We start from the raw sequence: 24,359 nt of genomic DNA on the forward strand, positions 1-24,359 counted from the left end.
TTTCTAACTATTAGAGCTTCCCCAAAGTGTCATGTCCTGCCTCAGGAGGTAAAATGTGTTTTGGTCACTAGAGATCTTCAAGTAGGGGCTGGCTGACTGTCATACATATTATGGTCAGAATTCCTTTATGAATAGATAGCCACTGAGGTCCCTTTAAGCTCTGAAATTTCATAATTTTGATCCACCCATTGAAATCCTCTTCCTTCAGTTGTTTTGCTCAGGTGCCATCTTACCATGAAACTTTTCCTCATGGCCCCAGCTGAACATATTCTGTCCCTTATCTGTGTACAGGTCACATTATAACTCCTTCCCAGAGTAGATTGCAAGCTCCCTGACGGTAGGGACTGGGCCATATTTTAGTATTTTTATTTTCAGTATCTAGCAAAGTTCCTTATTCAGAGTAAAGTTTGAATTGAACCAAATTTATAAAATAATCTGTTTAGTATTAGACTCATTACTAATATAGGGGCCATATACACACACATGAAGGAATACCTAGAAACACACTCATCCATAGGCAAACATATCCTGATCAGGGGTAGATTTTTAAAGCAATCAGTTTTATCCCATTTTGGATTACCCCAGACAGGCAGACCAAAAACTTTGTTAAAAGGTTTTCAAGTCTTCTTCAGGCTAGAATTTAGTCCCATCAACCTCAACCATTTGCTGTTGTTTCTGCCCCTTGGGCTTAAGGACAATAATATATCATATATTATCATATGTATCATATGTGAAATATATCTATAGATACAAACATGCATTTGTATATATAGATAAGTATATATAAACAAATATACATATATATATACACATGTACATAATATACAAATATATGTATATTTGTTCTCATTTGAGCCATTCTGCAACCCTGCAAAGAAGCTACTGATGTGGCTAATGTAGCACTAAATGATATTTAGACACCAAATGATGGTGGGGACCAAATGTTGGGGTCCAGTCATGTGAAGAATTCATAATAGTCATTCTCTTTGGTACTTTTACCTTTATGGTTCATTTAGGAGAAAAGATTATAGATATCAGAAATGGTAAATATGAAACAGGTTTTGCAAAGCATAGAAAAAGGTTTTATGGAAAGGGCAAGTTTCTTAGTGGAACAAGTTCCATTCGCCAGGAGAAAGGGAGCTCCCCATGAGGTTGGGGCAGGAAACTACCTGACAGACTAAATCCTAAAAGGGACTTAGTACCCTAAAAGAAAAGTGGGCTCTGAGAGCAGAGATACCACATGGTTTAGGGGAATTAGGAGACACTACATGGCATAAGGGAGGGATAAAGGGAAATACATTACAAGACAGAGTGTAGTGGTCCTACCCAAAGGAGGGCAGTAGGGAAACTATGAGCCATAAGTTGTTTTATAGGGAAAATTTAGCCTTAGGGACTTGACATAACTTGGATTTCTGACTGGATTATTTCCAGAGGGTAGGACCAGGAAACTAAACTGATCTCAATTATCAGAACCTTCTTTCTGTCTGCCCCAGGGAATAATTTTAAATCAATACTTCAATTTATCTCTGCCCACCACATCCACCATTCAAGATCTCTTCAGCTATTGTTGGTATTTTTATCCTCATTTTACAGATGAGGAAACTGAGGTTGAGAGGTCAAGTGCCTTCCTTACAGTCCCACATCTAATAAATTGTCAAATATGGGAAATCCAGCTCTTCTTACTCCCTAGTGGAGTATTATATCCACTCAGGCAGAAGGAAACAGGAAAATATTTTCGAGCAGCTAGGTGCTGCAGTGGATAGAGCACCTGAAGTAAGGAGAACCCGGGTTCAAATGTAACCTCAGACACTTAACACTTCCTAGCTGTGTGACCCGGGCAAGTCACTTAATAATTTGCCTCAGCAAAAAAAAAAAAAAAAAAAAAAAAAGCTTTCTGGAGCTCAAGGCAAATTCAGTCCATGTTGTAGTATTCCCATCTCTGTCTGCAGCCTAAAATAGTAATGATTTTTTTTTAAATCTGTTTTTTTAGTTACCTTAAGGTTTGTAGTGAACTTTTCCATTATCTGTTCATTCATCAGTCTTATAACTACCTGAGCAAGGAGGGAGGACAAGGGTTACTTAGTTGTCGTCACTTTTAAAACTAGAATATCCAGATTGGAAGGAACTTCAGGGAGGACTGAGTCATAGGATCATAAATGTAAAGCTGAAAAGCCATTTAGTCCAACGTTTTTTTTTTGTTTTTTTTTTTTAACAGAAGAGTTAACAAGAGGCTCAAGAATGAAATGATTTGCCCAGGTAAGTGTCAGGGATGGACTGAACCCAGATCCAGTGCTCTCACCCACATGATGACAGTTCTGTGGATGTCCTACTGAGCCTCTCAATATTTCTAAATTATACTTCTATAGACAACACAAGTACACAAGTTCAGGAAAGTAGAAGATCTTTAATCTATTATACTGTGTGGGATGGGGGCTAGAACCCCTTTCCCAAATTAACTTATCAGAGACATCTTCAGGAACAAAGAGAAAGCATTTATTTAATCCCCGCAGGGGGAGGCTCAGACACACACTTGGGAGCCATCCCAACTCCCACTGTGTGCTCATGCAACCTAACCAGCTTCTGGCTTCCCAGGTTTAAATAGCAAAAGACTCAAGCCTTTTCATTGGATAGACTAAAAGGAAGTAACCATCCTTGACCAATGATTACCAATGTTGTCTGCTTTCTGTGGGTCACATCACTTCCTGTGGGTCTGACCTTTAGAGACCTAGGCCCAGAGATCATGTGACTTCCTGAAAACTGAGGCCCAAGACCTCATCTTCCCTCCCTGAGTGTGGGAATCATGTGACTTAGGCCTAGTCTCATAAACTCAGAAAACTTCATCCAATCAGTCCCATTCATAGTCACTGACTTCTCTGGCACTCCAGGCTTCTCAGAAGCCTATCAACTCAGAGTAAAATTTTTAAATGCAGACGATAAAATATATGGGATTACAAAGGGAGCTGGCAATATTGAAATACATTTATCAAAATGTTTTTTTAAAAAGAGAAAAGAAAAGAAATTCACACACCCAAGGACATTTCATGTAAAGAATCACAAGTTCATAGATTTAATCCTGGAAGGGACTCCCAAAGTGATCTGGTCCAAATTCCCTCATTTTACAAATTTGGAAACTGAGGTCCATAACTGACTTACTCTAAGCCATAGAAACAAGATTTGAATCCCAATCCTTTCACTGCAGATTTCTACTTTCCAATGTGTAGTACTGCCTTTGCAATTCCAAACTCTTCAGTTTTACAGATAAGGGAAAAATCTCTCCAAAAAGAAATGACTTCTTCAAGATTACATAACCAGGAAGTAGTCAGACTTAACCCTAGGCTTCCTGGCTCCCAATCTAGTACCAAAAAATCTTGAGGTCCCTACAGGACTTGCCATCAATAAAGAATGAACCAATGATAGCCAATGATTGATGTGATTAAAATCATTAAAGAACTCTGATATTTGGGAAATTTGCAACCAATGGATATTTCCACTGGCCCTGAGTTAATAAGAAAACTTAGTTCACTAGTACTCTCCTTCCGAGTTGCAGGTTAAAGTTTGCCTTTGACAGCAATGACCCAGTGGAAAGGGTCTTATCACAGGATCAATAAACATTAAGCAACTTCTAGGTGCTAGGCACTATGCTAAATGATAGAGGTTCAAAGAAATATAAAAGACAGTTCCTAATATCAGGGAAGCTCACAGTCTAGACTGAGAGACAACATGCAAATGACTCCTGACAGACCTTCTATATAGAGAATAAATTGGGAATTATCAAAGAGGGAAGGTACTAGAATTAAGGAAGATTGGAAAAGGTTTCCTGTAGAAGGTGAAACTGGGATCTGCCTTACTGTGAATTATATGAGAGGCCCCTAGTTAGATCTTGTTTCAGAATAAGTCTTGACTTGATTTACCTGTTTGTTCACATTTCAGACCTCTGATCCAGTCTGTCCTGTGATCCACATGTTGCTTTCTCTATGGAGATTCCTGAACAATCTATCACTGCTAGCAAGGGAATGCTTTTTAATCCTCGATTTCATCTGCTTCCATCTCTATTATAACCTTTAATAACTGTGTACTCCCTATAATCATCATCTTCCTCATTACCATCATTATTGTCATTATTGCCTCCATTAAAGACCTTGTACTTCTCAGCATGTAGCCCTATGTTGGGTTCCTCGGAGCTGGAAAGTCTCCTAATCCAAGCCTGGAGACAGACTGTGGGTCTCCTTGAGATCACAAATACAAAACTCCTTGAGATCAGGGCCTGTTTTATTTTCATTTGCATCTCCAATGTCTAAAACAATGCCTGACTACTAGTGGGTATCAAATAAAATGCTTATTGAATGAATGAATGTCACCAAAGGACTGACAAGCCTAACCAAATGCAGAATGACAGAGGGATTTGGTTTTTGTTTTTAACATTGATGATTTACAATTTAGAATTGCATAAAAAGGCATCCAGAATTTTTTAAACAATATTTTATTTACCCCCAAATATGAGGATTTTTATTTTTACTGATGCATGCAGTCCTCATACTGCAATAATAAATCATAGATCGTTTGAAGTAAATATCAGTATCATGAGAAGCAGCATGGCAAAGGATATAGAGAGCTTTAGAAATCAAAAGGGCTTCTTAAACATATAAAATATATATTATATATTATATGCTATACAATATGTAGTATATCATATATATATTATGCTATATATGAAAACATTTTAAAATATATAAATAGGTATACAAATATATTTGTATATATACATTATATAGTATAATATATAATATATATATAAATAGGTATTCAAATCAAACATTTACTGATAATAAATCATAATTTCATGACCCCCACATTCAATTATAAGACCCCATATGGTGTTGCAACCCACAATTTAAGAAACTGGGAATTAGTCCAAGTCTTTCATTTTATAGATCTGAGGAAAAGTGGTCCTTAAAGATTGGGCAGTTTGCCCAAGGTTACAGAGGTAATAAATAGCAGAACAGGGTTTGAACCTATGTCCTCTGACACCAAGTCTGACTTTTTTACATTGTGCCATGTTCCCTAATTTGTCATAGAAATCAAGTATCTTTTTTTATAAGGAAAAAAATCACATTATAATTTTTCTTTGGTAAAATTTTTCACCTACTCTCTCCAAATGGCAGTGAATGTTCACCAAATGAAGAGGGATCTACAAACAAATGTATCAGCATCAACACCATGCATAGCAAGATTCCTGTTCCAGAGATGGGGCCCACTATAATGTTGCCTTTAGGTCACAATGGGGCCCCTGTAATGGGGAATTCCAATGTAATGTCATCAGCAAGTTCTCAGGACCAGCCAGACAATGTTTCTGGTAGTATACTCCATGACAATGTAATTAATACCATCCCACCCACAAGGCTTCACATTTTAGGTACTTTTCTGTTCCCAAGAAACTTTTTTTTGAGTTTTTGACTCATATCTGACTATCATTCCATTTGGAGTTTTCTTGGCAATGGTATTGCAAATTACAAATTATTTTTGCAGTTCCAAACTCTTCAATTTTACAGACAAGGAAAATTTCAGAAAATAAGTGACTTTTCCAAGATTATACAGCCAGGAAATAGTCAAACTTAAACCAATCTATTGCTAACAGGTCTTGAGACTTAACAGGACCTGCCCAATTTCAATAAAGAATGAGCCAATGATAGCCATTGATTGACATGACTGAAATCAAAAAAGGATTCAGCTATTTGGAAAGATTTGAAAACATTGGATGGTCCCACTAGCTCTCTTTTCTTCTTTGGCTCATTTTACAAATGAGGAAACTGAGGCAAACAGGATTGAGTGTCTTGCCCTAGGTCACACAGCTAATAAATGTTCAGGAAGATGAGCCTTCCTGACTCCAGACCTAGAACTCTAGCCATTACGTCAGCTGGCTGCCCCAAGAAAAATTAGCTATTGAAGTTGATTTCTGCATTCTCAGAGACTTATCAAAGATTACAATGTTTTGTTCTGTTTTATTTTTTTATTTTTTGTCACATTGTAATATCAGGGGAGTGCTTGACTTCTACATCTACATCCTACATTGGATGTTATTGGAAACGGTTAACTTTAATATCCCAATCAAATTGGCCACAGAGTGATTTCTAGAAGCTAAGGAACAATTGGAAGTAGGTGGAAGAATAGAAGTGTTTTGTCAGGTTTCTAGACTCATGGAAAATTCAGACATAGATGTAGAAAACACCTCTCAGAAAGAAGACATCGAGCAAGATTCAGGGAGGGAACATGTTTAGTTTGCTTCCAGCTTAGCGCCAATGACAAAAACCTTTTCTATTGTAGTTTCAAGGTGCTCATGGTGGGCTTTCTTTCTTGACTACTGGATGAACAAAGCCAGAGATGATTTAGTATTTGCATTTTCAGTGACTCTACAACAGAGTATCATTTGCTGAACTGGGTCAAGAGAAGTTTTTTTCCTCTGGAAAAAGGGGTAGTTAAGGTATGATATGTACCACTTGCTGAGAATTATGGGATGTCTATTGAGAGCTCTAAGTAAAAATACCTATACAGACCCCTGGGGAAGGTTTACTAGTGCATTGGCAAATGGTAGGATTTTCTGTGAGCTCTGATAAGAATTCTGCTTGTTTTCTTCAACAAACAAATAAACCTTTCATTCTCTGAGCTTTGTGAACTGTGTGCTTGCAAGGGGAATTAGTAACAACACATTGAGTGTGTGCCATATAATGAAATTTTCAGATCTTCTGCATGTAGGTAATGAGCCAGAGGTCTGAGAAATCCCCCAAAGTATAATAGGTAGCTCACATTCAAATACCACTTTAAGGCTTACAAAGCACTCTCTTCAAAACAACCATGTGATATGGGTAGTATAAAGATTATTCTTGCCATTTTGCAAATGAGGAATCTGAGGATCAGAGAAATGATATTACTTGTATATGGTCATATAATGAATTAATGACAGAGGCATGATTCAAATCCAGGAATTCTGTTACACCGTGATTTCTCTCTTCCATGTGATGCTGACTTTATCTTGTTCTTCTGTTCTAAAAGAAGAGTATATTCTCATGGAGCTGAGGTATGGTGCTGAAAGAGGAGGTCATATACACTTGACTCTTCACCCTAAGAGGCCTAATGGCCAGAGCTGGCATTCTCAGACTCTCATGTGCTTAAGATAGAAACAAACAAATTGCATTGTGGGGACTCAGGAGTGGTGGTGAGGATTATAATAACTTGTGAGGATTGGGGAATACTCCCTTGAGCAGGTGGCATTTGAATTGAGTTTTAAAGTATGAGTAGGAATTTAAAGAGGAAAATGGGGTGGAAAGGCATTCCAAGTATAAGAGAAATATGAATAAGAGCATGAAGTCAGGAAAGCACAAGCCATGTTCAGAGCAAATAGCCCAGTTTGGCTGGAACCAAGAAGAATGGTATAAAATAAGACTAGATAAGAGTTATGTTCCCTACATGTGCCTCAGTATAATTGTACTATAAGTTTATGTCCAATATTCTCATGAACATTATGTGTATTTCTGGGGAAATATATCCCAGATTTATGGTGGGGGTGGGAAGAGAATTTTCTATGGGTACTATTTTTTTTTACAGCTAATTTTTTGTTTTGGTTTTTTTTTGGTAAGAAATTTGGGGTTAAATGACTTGGCCAGGGTCATATAATTGCAAATGTCAAGTATCTGAGGTCACATTTGAACTCAGGTCTTCTGACTCTAGGGCTCTATCCACTGTACCACCTTGCTGCTCCCATACAATGACATCTTAATAAAGCCTTTGAAAAAGAAGGCGGGAAAGAAGGTAGGAAAGAAAGCAGGAAGGAAGGTAGGAAAGAAGGAAAGAAAACAAGGAAGGAAGGAAGGAAAACAAGGAAGAAAGGAAAACAAGGAAGGAAGGAAGGAAGGAAGGAAGGAAGGAAGGAAGGAAAGAAAGAAGAAGAGGAGAAAGAAAGGAGACTGGAGAAAGATTGTGGAGAACCAGACAAAAAAAGTCTGAACCTTATTTAGCATTTGGCAACCATTAAAGGGTATAAATGGAGAAGTGGTACAATCAGGACTATGCAGAAAATATCATTATGGCAGACTTTGAAGAATGAAATAGAACAGGAAGAAAGTGCAAGTGGGAAATCCTATTAAGAGGATGTAGTTGTTCATAAAGATAATGGTAAGAGCCCATATTTCAATCTTTGGTTATCTCCTAAAGGGTTCATATCAGTTGACTCTAAGCATGTTATTTGTGTAGACTGTTCTATTTGTAAAAAAGGGATTAGACTCATTTTGCTTGACTAGTTATCATACTCCTCCCTCTCCACCTGCCCCAACCCTTCTTTTCTCCAGGGTAAACACTCCCAGTTCCTTCAATCATAATCATTCCTCGTGTCCTAGTCTCCATTTCCTTCATCATCCTGGTCACATTCCTCTTGAAAAAGTTCAAATTTGCAATGTCTTTCTTAAAATATAGCACCTGGAACTCACCAAGATCAAGAATCACATAGCTGGAAAGAACCTTAAAATTCAACAAATCTAGCCTTTATTTTTCAGATAAAGCAATTGAGTCAGAAACAGGTAAGTTAGCCAAGGTCACACAACTAGTAAATATCTTCAGGAATGGAACCTGGGTTCTCCTCTCCATTCTAGATACTTTGTTATTTTGATTTTACATTATATGTGTGTGTATACATATATATGTATATACATATATATATATAGTTTAAGATTACATTAATAGCTCCGTTTTCCCCCTCTAGAATAATTCTCAGTCTCACAGAGTAAGTTTTTGGTTTTTATTGTGGTGGGGTTTTTGCCTTTGGACTATCATAGTCCACTTTAGTCAAAAAACACCTATTCTCTGCCAGCCAGTATGCTAAGCATGGTTGAAACCCTCCCCCCCCCCAAAAAAAAAGGCAAAAAATGAAAACAAAAACCAGTTCCTGCTCTCAAGTAGTTCATAGCCTAAGGGCTTACAACATGCAAACAATTATGTACAGGTCCTCCTGACTTCTATGTCTTATGTTCTATCTACTGCACCACCTAGCTACCCAAATTTTTCTTTCTGTGTGTCTCTATCTGTCTGTCTCTCTCTCTCTGAGTGTCTGTGTCTGTCTGTCTGTCTGTCTGTCTCTCTCTCTCTTTCTCTCTCTCTCTCTCTCTCTCTCTCTCTCTCTCTCTCTCTCTCACACACACACACACACACACACACACACACACACACACATTTTGTGGTTGCTTTTTAGTTCCTGTTTCCATCCAATATTCTGTTGAGTCACCTAGCAGCCTAAGAGATAGAATGAGTACTGAGAGAAGAGTAGAGGGCTCAAGACTCAGAACTTGAAACTAGGAAATGTGAACCAGCAAAGGAAGCAAAGTGGTCAGAGGTAGAAGAGAATCTTCTTAAGCAGTATCATGGAAGCCAAAAGAGAACTTCAGGAGAAGGAAGAGGTAAAAAGTGTCAAAATACTACAGATAGGCCATTAAATTTACACTGTACTTTACATTTACATAGTACTGTAAGGTTTGCCAAGCACTTTACAAATATTAACTCAATTAGTCCTCATAACAATCCTAGGAGTCAGATGCTGCAGTTATCATCCTCATTTTACAGATGAGAAAACTGAGGTAAATGACTTACCCAAGGTCACACAGCTAGTATCTGAGGTCAGATTTGAATTCAAGTTTTCCTGACTCCACACCCACTTTTCCAAACATTGTGTCATCACTTGTCACTAGGCAGGTTTGGGATAAGAATGGAGAATAAGAGTAGATAAAGAGATTGAAAGTCAAAAAGTAGGTTTAGAGGTTGTGGCTGAGATCTTCAAAGTTCTGATCTGAGGTGTGCAAATTTCCAAGAAATGGAGAATTTTGAGGTGTGATCACCATGCCAGTGTGATAGTCAAGGGATGAAGTAGAATGAGAAATGGGTTTCAAGAGGAATTAATGGCATAGACATGGAAGTTGCTAAAGAAAACTGAAGGAAATAGGCAAGAAGGCCATGAACCAAGTCTATCAAAGATGCTGAAAAAACTGTCGATAATCAACAAATATGGGATAGAAGTAGCATGAGGGAATAAAAAAGACTTGGGGGGAAAAAAAAAAGAAAGATCATTAAAGGAGGTCAGGAAGGAAGGGTTTGGAATCAGCAATGGAGAGCAAGGTAGGACAATATTCATCCATCTTCCTTAGTGCTACAATTAAGGGGAAAGGATAGGAGAGGCTTCCACTGGAGAATATTTTACAAGATATCTGAAAAGGAAAGCCAAGTTTCTGTTAAAGTGGGAAAGTGGAACACTGAAAATTAAAGCTTGGAGATCCTGAGACGTTATGAAATCTGATCTTTCTCATTTCTCAGATGAGGAAATGAAAGCCCAGAAAAGTTAGATTCATAATAAATGGGAAAAGTGGGATTTGAACACAGTTCCTCTGCCTCCCACTGAATCACTGTCTACCTCAGTGGAGTCCGTTGATTTGTTGAGTTGTTCCAATCATTACCTCACTATAGAGTTTTCTTGGCAAAGACATAGAAGTGGTTTGCCATTTCCTTCTGTAGCTCATTTTACAGATGAGAACCTGAGGCAGAGTTAACTGACTTGCCCAGGGACACACGGCGAGAGTCTGATGTCGGGATTTGAACTCCTCTTCCTGGCTTCAGAACCAAGGCCACTGCACCACCTAGCCGCTCAATTCTGGGCTAACCAAATCGCTCAGGACTGGGGTATTCAACATGTGCCTCCCTGCTCCGCATAATCTGCTCTTTGGATCAGCATGCTTCACCCTTCCCCCCTGTTCTCCCCCCACGCCTTCATTTTAGAGGCAGAGATAAAAAGGTGAGCTCCTTTTATTTACGTGTCTGTATTTCTGGTCTGTGTGTATTTTTCTTGCGGAGGTATATGTTTAGGCTTGTGATGTTCCCTGTGTCTCGGCTCCTCCCAGCCCAGATCAAGCACCTACGCAGTGAAATCTGAGATGCTCCACCTGTCACAATGCCTGAAATTCCAGCATTACGGCCTCATTTGGTTGGCTCTTGCAGAATCTTATGTGAATTTGGCAATTCTTCAGGGAGGGGGGGCACCTTTAAGCAGAGATTCCCTCTCCCTGTATAATGGGTGCCTGGGCACAGGCAAGGAAGGAAACTCCCAACATCAACTTTTCAGGGGTCACCTGGTCTCTGCGGAGCGGCGAGATCTTTTAGGGAGCTAGAGCAAGGCAGAGGGGCAGGGCTCAGGGGACCGGGAAGGTCCCCTGGACAGCGGAGGGGAGTAAAGAGAGAGATGGGGACTGAATGGATAGCACCCCCCCCCCCTTTTTTTTTTTTTTTTTTTGCTTTCGGTCTAGTTTCTTGGCAAATGAGGATTAGGCCTGCTTCCTGCCTCCCGGGGCTGCAGTATAAATGAGGCTATTTTTAGAGCTGCAGAAGAGCTCTCTCCCTGGGGGAAGAATTCACTGAGCTAGGAATGTTCCTAAACCCTGGGGAAAGGAGGGGCCCGGGAAAGAGCCCGAGCGAACCCTAGACTTCGGCAGAAATTTTTTTCTGAGATGAATATTATCTGTATGAGCTTGGCCAAGTCCTTGTCCTCCGAAGGCCACTTTCCTCCGCTATCAGAGAAGGGAGTGATTTGAACAATCTTTGTCATTCAGTCTAACTATGTAATCTATAAATAACCCCACAATGCAGATCCTTGTGCCACCTCCTCCTTGAAGATTTCCCGGACTATTCAATTACTCGGATTTACTGACTGCCTTTGATTTTCATCTCCTTAAATTGTCCCTTCAGAAACATATAAATGTCCATACTCCGCACCACACTTCCATCCCCGCCCCTACTAAAAATTATTTCTATTCTTTTTGCTAACTTTCTCTCATATTTTTCTCCCTTTCCCTCCCCCATTTTATGGTGAGCTCTCTCTCTGTCTCTCAACCCCCTTCCTTCATCTTCCCCTAACTTCCCCATTCTTTCCTCTCTCTTTGCTTCCCTTCTCTTCATTTCCTTTCTACCATTTTCCCACCATTCTTTCCCATTTCTGCCACCCTGGGCATAGTGGGGTAATTGAAAGAAAATCAGGAAAATTAGATTCTCCTCTCACTGCTTCTGTAGGCAGAGCAAGACTGTCACCTTGAGCAAGTGAATTCCTGTCCTTCTGATCCTTAGTCCCTTTCTCTTCAGGATGAGGGGATCAGATCAAATGCTTTCCAAGGTCATTTCCAATTCTGGCTATCTGAAGTTCTTTCTAAAAAGCAAATTTCCTTGAAGGCAAGGAATGTTTCACTTGCTTTTTGATTCCTTAAAATGTTTGTTAATCATTGAATTCCTTCAAATGACCATAGCATTTATAATTTATAAAACATTTATTCTGTACATAACTTGCCTTTTATATATTTGTTTGCATGTCTATCCCAATAGATTGTAAGCTCCTGGAGGACAAGGCCTAATTTTTTTCCATCTCTTTTTGTATTCCCAGTGATGAGGTTTAGATTTAGGGAACCAAAATTAAATTAGGGTTTCTGGTGGTCAGGGAGTTAAATGATAAAGCCTAGTGGCAGGTTCAGGGTTCAGGGAACCAAATGGAGAGGTCTGGCTCCCCTGCAACCCATTGGGATTCGGCACAATGGTAGGGAGTTTTGGGGACTCTCTTCTGGTGGCCCAGAGGTTCTCTGTAAAAGAATTTACAGACCTGAAAACCTAGATTGATAAAAGAGGCTTATTATAGGGATTGGAAGTAAGGTTAGAAATACTGACAGAGAGGCATAAGGTCTGGTTAAGAAGTAGGTGAGGGAAAAAATGAGAATGGCACTGGAAAGAGTACTCCAGTGGACAGAGGCTCCTTGGCATAGCATGGTATGTTTGGAACCTCTGCAAAGAGAGGGTTTTAGTTTGGCTCTTTTATAGTGAGAGCTTTGGTGACAAGCTGAAGGGGGCTCCTGGATGGAATCCCAAGTTGGCTTATTGCTGGGTTTCAGCTTGAGCTGGAATTTGAATTGAATTCAATGAGTTTCAGGACTGAGCTGACCCCACCCAGATAACAAGGATGAAACTGTTTGTCCCTTGGGGCAGGATCCCTCACTGAGGCAGAGTTGAAGGAGATTTTCTCCTTCAAGGATTTTCGGAGCTTGGAAGTCCCCTCTTCACCAGTACAGAAGTTTTGTGCTTACTCAGGTTTACTTATTGATTAAATAACTGGTTCACTTATGCTAGACAATGTGCCACCAAAACTCCCTACCCTTGTGCAGAATCCCAAGGGGTTACAGGGGAGCCAAACCTCTCCATTTGGTTCCCTGACCCCTGAACCTGCCAAACAAATGCACAAAAATAATCCCTGTCCACATAGAAGAGAAAACCTGTAAATAGACACATACATGATACATGTAACCTGAGTCCCAAAGCAGTCCCATGGTATAGAACTTTCTCCTTACTGATGAAGATCAAAGTTCCCTAGGTGGCCAAATTTTGATCTTTATTTTCTGGATCCAGCAGGAAAGAGACTGTCTCAGTTTGACCAATCTGACAAATCCAAAGAAGGCTACTCATAACCACATGGTCACAGGGTGCTTCCAAACACAAGGTGAATGGGAATGCCACAAAGGTCCCATATAGAGAGTGAATTGAAGGTAGATGTTGTTTGTCCTTTATTCTGGAAGAGGATTATAACATCAGGAAGGTGGTGGCTTCACACATACAAGTGAATTGGATTTAAGTGAGGTGGAACTGTGCAAAATAACCAATCACATTTTCTTCTCCAGTACCATCTGGATGCATTAGCAAGACATAAATCTTTTTTTTTTTTAATTTTTATTTAATAATTACTTTATATTGACAGAATCCATGCCAGGGTATTTTTTTTTTTTAACAACATTATCCCTTGCACTCGTTTCTGTTCTGATTTTTCCCCTCCCTCCCTCCACCCCCTCCCCTAGATGGCAAGCAGTTTTATATATGTTAGATATGTTGCAGTATATCCTAGATACAATATATGTGTGCAAAACCGAACAGTTCTCTCTTGTTGCACAGGGAGAATTGGATTCAGAAGATAAAAATAACCCGGGAAGAAAAACAAAAATGCAGATAGTTCACACTCGTTTCCCAATGTTCTTTCTTTGGGTGTAGCTGCTTCTGTCCGAGCAAGACATAAATCAAGAAGACACTTTGGCCTTTTTAAGCTAAGGTCTTTAACAGGTCTCAGTTTAATTGAGATAACACCCATTCAGTGATTAAGACTAGGTAAGAAATGAAGCAAAGAATGGCCTATTCTACCCAGTAGACACACACAATATCAATCTGGGAGGTAAAAGGCTCAGGATTTCTGGACCAAAAAGAAACAATTACTATTTACACTCACTCTGAGCCATTAGAGCCCAAATGGTGACCAAGTGGACTTAGACTGGGACCTATTATTGGCCAATCAATGGGTGCCAGAGTGATTTGGATTTAAGGCATGATCCCTAAAAAGAAATCTACCTGTAAATCCCAAGATATCTTGGGAGGTTTTAATGGTCAAAATTTATATTCCTTTGGGCATAGCACCCATTGTTAAGGGTATGCATCCCTATGTGGACAAAAAGAAAGGAGGGAGGGAGGGATTAGAAGAAGGGGGAGAAAGAGAGGAAGGAAGGAGGAAGAGAGGAAGGAAGGAGGGAGGGAAGGAAGGAACTTTAGAAGGGAAAGCTCAAGTGGTTGGGGATGAGGGTGGGGAAGGGGAGACTGAGAAGATCTTTAAAAGATAGTATCTGAGTTAAATCTTGAAAGAAATCAGCTAGATGGCCTAATGGATAAAGCACTAGCCCTGAAGTAAGGAGGACCTGAGTTCAAATTTGATCTCAGACACTTAACATTTCCTAGCTGTATGACCCTGGGCAAATCACTTAACCTCAATTGCATCAGCAAAATAAAATAAAATAAAAAAGAAAGAAATCAGAGATGCCCAAAAGGAGAGATTAGGAGAAAGCATTGTACATGGGGTACAGCCAATACAAAGGCATAGAGGTGGGAAATGTCAAATGTGATGGCCAGTAGTCTGGCCTAGTATTGTAGAGAATAGATGAAAAACCAGTTTGCAAGGTAGAGTGTATTCTACTGGGAAAAAAAAGTTATTCATTCTTTCTTTTATTGAAGAACTACCCATTCCAACCCACAATTCCTGCTTCCTTTATTCTTTCCTTTTCAAAACCAAATTAGACATAATAAATCTTCTCTATCTACTCTCATCCCTATCCTGTTTCCCTCAGGTACAGTTTGCCTCTACTCCTGAAGTCTGCTGGTTCCTTATTTATATGAGAAATTCTTGCATATTCCCCTATCTCACCCCAAACTTCTATTGTACCAGTTCCTTTGAAGACTGGAGACACAGTAGACTGAATTTGGAGTTGCTTTGACACTGGCTCTTGAGCAGGTCATTTTATTTCAATTAGGTTTGTAATGCTGAAGAAAGTGAGCAAGATAGAGATTAGAGAGTATTTAATAGTTTATTAAATGGAGAGATATACTGGAATCAAATGGATCTATGGTTTAGTCCCAGGGCTGAATGAGACTCGTCTCCAAGAATCCAGCAAACAATGTGAGTTCTCAATGGCATATATATATGTGGCTCAGACTCAGGGGGTAGGCTAAGGCAGGGGCAGAATCAGGGTGCTGAGAGTGGGAAAGGGACTCTGACAGGGTGGGTGATGGGATGACATAATAGGGGGAGGCACCCTGGAGATGGGGAAAAGCATCTTGATAAGACGGTATCTGATATTCTAATAGCTTGGGATGGGGAGAGGCATTCTGATATTCTAAAACATAAGATCTTTTATCCTTATCAAGTATTCTGATAAAGACGGAGGGGAGGTTTTGCAGAACTGAGAAGCAGGGAAACTGAGTCAGGACAATAAAAGAGAACTGTGGCTTAACAGGCTCAGTTTGCTATTCTTTCAAATATAACTAATACCTATATAAAGTTTATTATACACTGTGCTAAATGCTTTATGATATCTATTTCATATGATACTGTAACAACTCTGGGAGGTAGCTACTATTATCATTCCCATTTTATAGTTGAGGAAACTAAGGCAAAAGATTAAGTGACTTGTCTAAGTCACACAGCTAGTATCTGAGGCTACCTTTGAACTCTGTCCTCCTGATTCCAAGCCCAGTTCTCTAATCATTGCATCCCAAATGAAGGGTGTTGTACCAGATGATTTCTAAAATCCCTTCTAGCTCTGAATCCTGTGATACTGCAGACTTCCCTTTCTGCTCTCTCTCAAAGTTAGGTTGACTGAAGGAAGAGAGGGCCTCTGTTGGGGAATGGAATCTTACTGGGTAAGCAGCTGGCTCTCACCTCCCCAGGCTCAGCACCCCCAGGGCAGTCAGGGGGATCCAGTTTCCTCTTCAGAAATAATGCAGCACACATACCTCCCTCCCAAACTTGTGCTGTTGTTAATTAAACCCTGAGGAGCAGCCTCTGGGTCCCAGAGCAGAGTTTGGGGTAAAGAGTTGCTTGACAGCTGCTGCTGAAAAGAAACAGGGAATGAGGGGAGAATGAGTTCAACACTCCAAGGTTTGGCTTGGACTTCCCCCCCCACCTGTGAGTTTTGGAGAGGCAGCCACGGACAGGCTTTCAAGACTCGGGTTCTAGTCAGTCCCATGTAGCAGTTCAACCATCCAAGGCAATCCCAATAAATTTTGGATTAAAAGGCCATCTGCATCCAGAAAAAAAAACCTGGAGATTGAATGTAAATCAGCACATACTATGTTTGATTCTTTTTATTTTTTTTCTCTCTCATGGTTTTCCCCTTTTGTTCTGATTTTTCTATCCCAACATGATTCATAAAGAAATGTGTATTTAAAAAGTTAATATATATTTAACCAGAAAAAAAATGAAGGGAAAAAAAAAAAAAACAGCTCAATGAAAGGTATGCTGGTAAATTTTTGACAATCAGATCTCAAAAAAAAAAAAAAAAAAAGCTACAATAGACTTTCAAGTCTAATATGCATTATTAATATGTTCCTACCAATCAACAAAACCCTTGATTTATAAGGTTCCTTGACTTCCAAAGTATAAATGATGAGGTTTGGATCCTCTTAATTCCCGGTCAGGGAACCAAATGATGAGGTCTAGTGCAGGGCAGAGAGTTGGGGAACCCCTTCTGGTCGGTGCAGGTCCTTCGTAAAAGAATTTACAAACCCGAAAAATTAGACTGGCAAAAATAAGTTTATTGGGACTGAGAAGTCAGCCTTTACTAAGAGGCTAACTTCCTCAGTGGCAAGGTCCCGACAGAAAAATAAAAATCTAGCAGAGATGTCCTGGCAGAAAGATAAACAAGGGATGTAGAGAAATCCTGGCAGAGAGATAAATACGGGTTAACACTGAGAAAAGTGTGTCTTCTCAGCAGGAAGGGGATCTTTGAAGGCAGTTATGCCAAGGAGAGGTCCCTTGGCCTGGAACATTCCTGCTTTGGCCCTCTGCCAAGTCCTATTAGGGAAATGGAGGCTGACACTGAGAAGACAGAGTGCCTTCTTAACAGGCAGGGTCCTTGCAGCAGAGCAAGCTGCTTTAGACCTTCTGCCAGGTCCTGACAGAGAAGTAGGCGAGAGATAAAGAAGGATTAACACTGAAAAGAGAATATCTTCTCAGCGGGCAGGGGGTTTTGACAGGCAGCTATGCCAAGGAGAGAGAGAGATTCCTTGACAAGGCATTGCTCTGCTTTGGCCCTCTGCAAAGAATTGAGCAAGCAGATGCCTATTTTATCTTGGCTGGGAGCTGGGGGCAGTTTGAGTTTAAATCAGACTGAGATCTTTGAATTTAATAGAAGTTTCAATTGAATGACATTACTGCCCCCAGGCCTAGGTTTCCAGAAGAATGGGACAGCTTACTGGGAGTGATTCTGAACCAATTTTCAGCTCAATAGGGATCAATAGAAATCTAGATCTCCAACTAAATGAGATCACTTAAGTTCGAGCTACCGTGTTTCCCCGATAATAAGACACTGTCTTATTAAATTTTTTTGGACAGAAAAACACCAGAGGGCTTGTTTTCAGGGGAGGGCTTATTTTAATGAACATTGACCACAATTTTAATAAACAGGTAAATGTGAACAAAAAAAAGTACCTTTATTCAATAATGATCATGTCATCTTTTTCAACAACATCGTCATAAGTGTCCATACCCTGAATTCCGTCCTGGATGTCTTGCGCCTCTATTTCCTTCAGAAGAAGTGGACCCAATCTGTCATGTCCAGCAATATAGCTCTCTTTAAATGAACACGTCTTGTCCAGGTAACCTGCTCGTAGAGTCTTGGTGACACAGCTGTCAGTAATTTTTATCCCTTGACTTCTTCACCCAAGTCACGACTTCTTGCAGACAGGGCTTCACAAAGTTTCCATGCTGATTTCTTTCCATTCTATTTTCAGTGTAGTCATTGACTTCCATGCGCAAATGGTCCTTGAATGGCTTGTTTATTGCAATATCAAGGATCTGGAGATAGGCAGTCATTCCTGCAGGAATCATTACTTGATCTATTCTTCTCTCTGCAAGGAAGTTCTTCATTTCTTTAGCCCGATGAGTGCTGGCTGAATCCCAGATTATCAGACCTCTTTGGTTACCTTGCATAACAAGTGGCAGCATTAAATCAGCCCACTTTCTTATAACGGCTTGTGTACACCAGGATTTTTCGGTTTCAAGAACGTAAATGCCTGATACACGTTCAGTCTTATCTTTCTTGCCCTTACTGACGATTAGAGGTGTGGCTTTCTTTCCATCCAAACGAATTGCCAAAACACAGGTGACCCGTGCAGACAGAATAATAAAATTATGACCATCAGTCCTTCTTTTCACTCCATCATGCCCCTCAATAATGTTTTAACCCCATCATGCTCCCTGAGTGCTCCTTCTATCCTCCATGATGCCCTCTGAGTTCTTCTTTTATCCTCCATCATGCCCCTTTTATCCTCCATCATGCCCCCTCACTCCCGCTTACATACCGGGTTTTTATGTTGTCCTGCCTCAGCTCTCCTCCGCGGCACTGCTCTCAATGATGCCAGCAAGCAAATCACTGGGGAAGAACAGATGACGTGCTCCCTGCTGCAGCTCTGATTGGATGCAGCTCGGAGCGCAGTGTGCGTTTCACCTGGGGTGGGGGGGAACAGTGCATACAGAGGGTACCGTAATGTAGCGTGTAGCGCAGGGGATCACCTTCACTACAGTAGCAATCTCAATAGGGCTTATTTTTGAGGAATCTTACACAGTAAGGGGAGGGCTTATGTTCGGGATAGGTCTTATTATCGGGGAAACATGGTAAGTAGGAGTGGCCTGGACTCAACTAGTTCCACCAAGATAACACAATGAAACCACTTTATCTTGATTCCCTGGGGCGGGTCTTTCACAGAGGCAAGAGTTTAAGGAGAATTCTCAAGCACTTCGCCTCATGGTCCCCCCCCCCCCCCAAGTCAGGACAATATCGGGATTCCCCCATCATAAATGCTCATGCTAGAAATTTAACCATCAGTTCAAGCTGACTCTAGCACTCTCCTAAATAAGTCCGCTACACAAATCTGTAACTAGCAAAAGACTAGCCTATGTTAAGAAGCAGATTATGGGTTATCCTTGACCCTTTACTGTGCCTGTCTATGATATCTCTCACCACCCCCCTCCACCACCTCCATCCTCCTCCCCGCTACTTACTTCTCATCCCAGACCCCAAATGAGACACTGACAAGGTTACCAGCCCAAAGTCCACATGTCCCTGATGCTTGTCCCCTCCCCTGGCCTAAACTTCTGACTCCAAACTCTTCTTTCTCTTATCCCCTCTTACCAAGTCCCCATTCTGCTTCTCCATTAACATCTCCACTCTTAACTCAACATGATTTGGAGATTACTACAGAATCTGAGAGTTAGATGATGTCAGAAATCACCTGGTTCAACCTGTCTCTGAATAAGAATCCTTGTATCTGCAGCATACCCAATGAGTGATCATCCAGCCTTGGCTTGAAGGGAAGCTACTGCCTCCCAAGGCAATCACTTCCACTTTGGGATAGTCATTCTAACCTTGCCTTACCTCCAGCTTAAATCTGCCACCGACCAGCTTCCACCATTGCTCTTAGTCCTGTGCAGTGGGGCCAAGAACAAAGTTTATCTTTCTCTCCACATGACAACCTTTTAAATACTTGAAGATGGTGATTATTCTGGTTCTGCCTCTTCCAGCTCAACCTGGGCAAGTCATATCATGTGTCGGTTTGCCTATTTTCATATCTGCAGTGTGGTGGAGAAGAAGGGGCCCAGATTTGGAATCAAAAGACTTGAGTTCAAATCCAAGCTCTACTACTCATTAGCGGTTTGCTCTCTGGAATGTCCCTGACTCCTTATCCACCCACATGTTATTTTCTCTAGAGGACTGAAAGGCAATTTGGGAGAGGTTGATTGGATCCTCCCAAGCCTCTAGGCTTATGAGAGGCAGGTGACACACTGTCAGGCACTAAGGTAGAGAATGACAGAAGGATGGAAAGAAGAATGGAGGAAGGGATGAAGGCAGAAAGGAAGGAAAGAGGGAAGGGAGGGGGGGAGAAAAGAAAAAGAAAAAGGGAGAGAGGGAAAAAAAGAAAGCAAGGAAGAAAAGGAGGGAAGGAAAAAAGAAAGGAAAAGGAAAGAAGGAAGGAAGGAAGGGAAAGACAAAAGGAAGGAAGAGAGGGAGGGAGGAAAGGAGAGAGAAAGGAAGGGAGGCGGGGAAGAAACTAACATTTATTAAGAACTTACTATATACCAAGGACTGAGTTAAGCACTTCATAAATATTATCTTATTTGATACTCAACAATCCTAGAAGATAGGTGTTATGATTATTATTTTCATTTTACATTTGATGAAACAGAAGCAAAGAGTGGTTAAACAACTTGTCCAGGATCATACAGCTAATAAATGTATAGGGCTGTATTTGAATTCCATTCTGCCTGACTCGAGGCTCAGACTCTATTACCTGGGTCACATAACTGCCACCCAAAATGTGGCCAACATTAAAACAGAAATAAATTACTAGGTTACCTTATAAAAGATAAGAGATATAAGAAATCTTTCATGGCCTTTGGGAGCTTTGAGAACCACAGAATAAAAGCAGGCTAAATAAAAATGTAGGAATGCTGCTCACAGGGATGTTTTGAGGTCTAGGAACTAGTGGGGAAAGGAGGGAAGAATTCTGGAGCCCACTTTCCCTGTTGGCTTGCTAAGTGTGCTTACCTCATGGGAAAGAAAGAAAGTATCATTTGCTAGAAAACTGAAGAGATCTTCAGGCTGAAAAATATCAGGTCTGCAGAATAACAGAAATTGGCCTGTTATCAACAACTTCCCCCTGCTGGGAGCTGTTGAGAACTGAAAGAATTAAGAGTTGGAGAGAAAAAAAGATGGCAAGAAAGACTACAGCTGGGACCATGGAGACTCAGTGTTATAGAAACAGATGTAGAACTGGATGGGCCCTTTGTGGTCACCACATTCCAATTCCCTCATTTTAAAAGAAGAGGAGGAACCAAAGCCCAGGGTCATTTAGCTGGTAAGCATCCAAGACAGGATTGATCTCAGGTCTTCCTGACTCAGAAACAGGTGCTCTAGGAAGTAGTGGTCCAGAGGCCTGAGGCTTTAATCATTTAATGTAGCTTCCTGGTGGCTTTAGTACAAATGTTGCTCACAAGGAGTTAAAGCTCCTGCCAGTGAAGTGACTATGGCAATTATAGTGGCCTAAGAACCTGTGCCCAAATGAATCAATGTGGTCTCTTTGTTGGATTGCCTTTGGATGTTCAGATTAAGTAAATCTCTTTTTGTTAACTGTAGGATAGTCTATTAGGGCCTTATGTCATTAGAATCCCTAACCTGAATTGCCAGATATGTTTGAATCAAATCTGACCTATAATACTAGTTTTAATTTTCAAGATTGGATTAAAATGATGTTCTTAAAGTAGGGGGAAGAGGGAGGCAGAGGCCTGAACCATGGCTCCCTGTGGTGCCTGTGGTTCTACTTCAGTTCTCATTGCTCTAAGAGGACTTCCTTCTTTTCTTTCTTCCTTCCTTCCTTCTCTTTCCCTTCCCTCTGTCCACATAACTATCATATTCTTACCTGTGGATGTTCTATTCAAAAGAAGGTAAATTTATTTATTTATTTGTTTATTGTATTGCTGAAACCTCCCAAAATATCTTGGAATTTACCAACAAAATTTTTCTCTTAAGGACTATTGATTGATTGGCCAATAATAGGTCGCAGGCCAAGCTCCAATTGACTCAAAGGGAATGTAAATAGCAATTGTCTCTGTTTAGACCAAAAATTCTGATGGTCTTCCCCTCCCAGATTGATTTTTTTTTTGGACTAGTAAAACAGGCTGTTTTCTGCCTCATTTCTTAATCACTGTGTGGGTGTTGCCTCAGACAAACTAAGACCTGTCAAAGACCTTAGCTTAAAAAAGGCCAAACATCCAGGGCCATCTCCAGTATTTCTGATTTATATCTTGCCACTGGACCCAGATGGCTCTGGAGGAAAAAGTGAGGCTGGTAAATTTGTTCCGCCCTTCTTCAGTCCAAGTCACTTGCATGCCATGGTGACATCTCCTTGATACATGATACTTTTTAAGATTGAAAGATAAACAACAGCAACAGGACTTTAGTAGCAGTAGGGGGAGACACTTGAGAGGACAGTGGTTGAATTTCTTCCTTACTATGAAATAATTTCAAAACTGAGAATATGAATAAACATCCGTAAGTAGCTGAGTTACCCTCTGCATATCCAGTGGTTATCCGTGATAGGTGAATTAATTGAAATGACTGAAGAAACAAAGGTTCCAGCTTCCAAGCATATTGATTTATTAAACAATGCATGCCAATTACCCAACAATTTAGGACCAGATCTCTTCAACTTAGCACTAAACTCCAAATACCCCTGAGACAGATTTCTCTGCATTAACAGGAAAACAACTAACAGTATATAAACCAGGATCAAACTTAATTTGATTTCTAATTGGAAGAAAAATTAGGAGCTTTTTGAATTGAGAACAGAATGAATGAGTTTCAAGAGTTGGAAAAGAGAAAACAGGTACAATTCCCTACAATCAGGAAAAGAGGCATCCAGCAACCAAAGAAACCAAGGAATAATAACTAATTGATCAAAATAGGGCCAGTTTTCTGATAAACATGAGTTGCTTGAGGTGAATAACGTGAGAAAACTCTTTACATCAGTCTTTGGATTTGACTGGGTTTCTGGTCAGCATAACCTATGTCCTTAGGTAAACATTAAACAAATTTGGTCTCTAAGCAATAGGAAGAGGTGGTCTGGCTTTCCAGCCAACCAGAGCTGGGTTCTGTCTTTTTTCACAAGACAGAAATTGGACTAGATCCATAATCAAATAGAAAGATAACTGAGCTAGATCCAGAATTGAATCATCAGATGGGGTCAGAGTGGTTCACTCAATTCCTACCTTAGACAACTTGGGAAGAGACTAGAGGACCAAGAGTTGTAGTTATTGTCTAATGCCTTGCTTTCTTGGTAAGTGGGGGTAGGTGAAACTTTCAACCCAGTCTTCACAGAAAAAAAAAAAAAATTGGGTTACTCTTTCAGTCGAGGTTTCTAAAGGGACAAAGATTAGGTATTTGTCTACTGAGGGAGAGGTTCTGGCTGGTGGGCTAGGGATTCCAGAGTGGGGAGTGGTATAGGGTAATTCTTTGTATTGGCCTTGTCACAAATACGTAATTAATCTTCGATACTTTACTAAAGATGAACCTGATCCTTGATAAAAATTGGTGACAATTCCAGAAACATCATCATCTATACCTTGATCCTGATGCTCCTGGCACTGTCCTTCTTCACTGATACCCCTTATATCAGTTCCAATGAACTATGAATGTTTGGTATCACTCACCACATATATCAGATCATTGAGATGTAGGACCTGGTCCTTTCAAAAGAGAAAGAAAATTCCTGGGGTTCTGGGAATTCATTCCCCTTTATATTCTGTCACTCCTTCAGGGAATTATTACAATGCTTATTGTCACTTTTGCTGTCTTCATTGTTTTAGTTTTTATTTTCCTCCCCCAGAAATACCTATGCAAGGCTTCATCTCTCCATCCCTAAGATCAGGGTTCTAATCTCCCTAAGACTTTTTAAGTGATAACAGGTCTTCATCTTTTAGGACTTGCCACCAAGAGGTGGCATATTGTAGGAACTATAACTGCCCAATACACTTTAGCCTACTTTTTCTTTCTTTAAAAAGTATTACAACTATCCTCAAGACTTAATTGTTTTCAACGGGGAGAAGGGAGGGTAAGAAGAAGAAGAGAGTTTAGAACTGAAAATGAAATAAAATTGAATTTTAAAAAATTGTTTCGGGAATAGTAATGATAGCTAACATTCATCTAACTTTAAGGTTC

This window comes from Antechinus flavipes, chromosome 2 (genome assembly GCF_016432865.1).
Source record: "Antechinus flavipes isolate AdamAnt ecotype Samford, QLD, Australia chromosome 2, AdamAnt_v2, whole genome shotgun sequence".
Taxonomy (NCBI): Eukaryota; Metazoa; Chordata; class Mammalia; order Dasyuromorphia; family Dasyuridae; genus Antechinus; species Antechinus flavipes.